Raw genomic sequence first — 3145 nt, 5'->3', positions numbered from 1 at the left:
AAATCATGCAAAGTGGTATATAAATTATACCTCGGTTTTTTTTTAAGTCATACAGAGTATGTTCTCTGACCACAACAGAATTAAATTAGAAATCAAAAACAAAAAGAATCTAGAAAAAACTCCCAAATATTTGGGAAGTAAATAACATACTTCTAAATAACACCTGAGCTACTAAGAATTCAAAGGAGGGGCTGGGCACCGTGGCTCACACCTTTAATTCCAACAATTTTGGAGGCTGAGGCCGGTGGATCACTCACTTGAGGCCAGAAGTTCAAGACCAGACTGACCAACATGGCAAAATCCATCTCTACTAAAAATACAAAAATTAGCCGGATGTGGTAGCGCACGCCTGTAATCCCAGCTACTCCGGTGGCTGAGGCACAAGAATCGCTTGAACCCAGGAAGCAGAGGTTGCAGTGAGCCAAGATTGTCCCACTGCACTCCAGCCTGGGTGACACAGTGAGACTTTGTCCCCTGCTGGCTCCCCCCCAAAAAAAAGAATTCAAAGGGGGATATTAGAAAGAATCTCAAAGTAAATAAAAACGAAAACACATTATATAAAAATCTGTGGGATGCGGCTAAGGCAGTCTAAATCTGTGGGATGCAGCTAAAGCAGAAAGATATTTATAGTGCTAAACAGCTATTTTGAAAATAAAGATCTCCCATCAATAAGCTCCTATTCTACTGTAAGAGCAAGTGAAATCAACGTGGAAGAACAGAAATAAAAAAGATCAGAGCAGAAGCAATAAAATAGCAGGAAAACAAAAAGAAAATCAATGAAACTAAAGTGGGTTATTTGAGAAGATCAATAAAATCAAAAAACCTCAACCCAGACAGATCAGAAAATACGAGAAAAATCTCAAATTACTATTAGCAGGAATGAGAGAGGTGGCTTCACTACAGATTCTATAAATGTAAACATAATAATAAGAGAATATTATAAACAACTTTATGCCAGCAAATTTGACAACTTTCACAAGATGATCACATTTCTTGAATGACACAAACTACTAAAATTCACTCAAGGAGAAATCACTAACTTAAATAGCTATTTATCTACTAAAGAAATTAAATTTGTAGCTTAAAAGCTTCCCCCCCACACATCCCCCCACACAAAACAACTCAAGATTCATATGGCTTTTTTTTGTAAATCTGTGAAACATTTAAGGAAGAAATAATATCAATTCCATAAAAACTCTTTCAGAGGCCAGGCCCGGTGGCTCACGCCTGTAATCCCAGCATTTTGGGAGGCCAAGGTGGGCAGATCATGAGGTCGGGAGATCGAGACCATCCTGGCTAAAATGGTGAAACCCTGTCTCTACTAAAAAATACAAAACAAAAAAATTAGCCGGGCATGGTGGCGGGTGCCTGTAGTCCCAGCTACTCAGGAGGCTGAGGCAGGAGAATGGTGTGAACCCGGGAGGCGGAGCTTGCAGCTAGCCGAGTTCTCGCCACTGCACTCCAGCCTGGGCGACAGAGCAAGCCTCCGTCTCAAAAACAAACAAACAAACAACAACAACAACAAAAAGCTCTTCCAGCAAAGTGAAGAGGAGGGAATATTTCCCAACAACTTCTATGAGACCAGCATTATTCTGATGCCAAAACTAAACAAAGGCCATGTAAGAAAAAAAAACCTGTAGACTACTATTCCTTAGGAATATAATGTAAAGTTCTTAATTAAATTTTAGCAAATAAAATCCACAATATATAAAAAGGATAATACATCATGACCAAGTGGGTTTATCCCAAGTATAAACGGTTGGCTTAACATTTGGAAAACCATTCAATGTAACTTACCATATATTATGGGTTGAACTGTATTCCCGAAAAAGGTATGTTAAAGTCCTAATCCCTAGTAGCTGTTAAAGTGGCCTTATTTGGAAATACGGTGTTTGCAGATATAATCAAGTTTGGATGAGGTCACTAGGATGGACCCTAATCCAATATGACTGATGTCCTGATAAGAAGAAAAAAAAACTGCATATGAAGACAGAGACACATAGGGAAAAATGCCATGTAATGGCAGAGGCAGAGATTGGAGTGACACAGCAGCAAAGAATACCAAGAATTGACAGCCACCACCAGAAGCTAGGAAGAGGCAAAGAAAGATTCTGCCCAGAGTCTCAGAGGGAGTGTGGCCATGCTAACACTTGATTTCAGACTTCTTCTCTCCAGAACTGTGACAGAATAAATTTCTATTATTTTAAGCTACCCACTTTGCACTACTTTGTTACAGCAGCCCTAGGAAACTAATATACCATATTTAAAAAGCAATACTAGTCTGAGCGTGGTGGCTTACACCTGTAATCCTAGCACTTTGGGAGACCGAGGTGGGCAGGTCACTTGATCCCAGAATATTGAGACCAGCCTGGGCAACATGGCATAACCCATCTCTACAAAAAATACAAAAAGTAGCTGGCATGGTGGCATGAGAGTCAGGTCCTGTCTCAAAAAATAAAATCAAATTAAAATTTTAAAAAGCAATAGCATATGATCATCTAAGTAGATACAGGAAAATAATTTGACAAAATCCAATATGCATTTCTGACCAAAACTCTCAGCAAACTAGGAATAGAAGGGGCTCTCTTAATAAAGAGCATCTACCAAAAATCTATAGTTAACAGCAAGCTTTTTCCCTAAGATCAGAAGAAGGCAAGATGTCTACTCTTACCCCTATTCAATGTACTGGATGTACAGTGCAATAAGAAAAGGAAATTAAAGGCCTCCAAATTGGAGAGGAAGAGGTAAAACTTTCTGTATTAAAGATGATATGATTGCAACTTAGAAAATTCCATGAAATATATTTTTTAAAACTACTAGATCTAATAATGAGTTTAGCAAGATTTCAGGGTACAAGATCAATATAAAAATTAAATTGTATTTCTATAACCTAGCAATGAAGATTTAGAATTTGAAATTTTAAAACATCACTATATTAGCATGGAAATATGAAATTTGAAGCCTTAGTCTAATTTTTAAAATATGTAAGACCCATACATTCAAAGATAAAATACATTGCTGAAGGAAATTAAAGGAGATCTAAGCAAATGGAGAGAAATACCGTGTCATGGAATTTTGTGACAACTCAAAATCCTTAGGACATTAATTTTTCCCAAATTGATCTGTAGATTCAATGAAACCCCAT

This window comes from Pan troglodytes, chromosome 2 (genome assembly GCF_028858775.2).
Source record: "Pan troglodytes isolate AG18354 chromosome 2, NHGRI_mPanTro3-v2.0_pri, whole genome shotgun sequence".
Lineage (NCBI taxonomy): Eukaryota > Metazoa > Chordata > Mammalia > Primates > Hominidae > Pan > Pan troglodytes.
Note: the sequence above shows the minus strand (reverse complement) of the source record.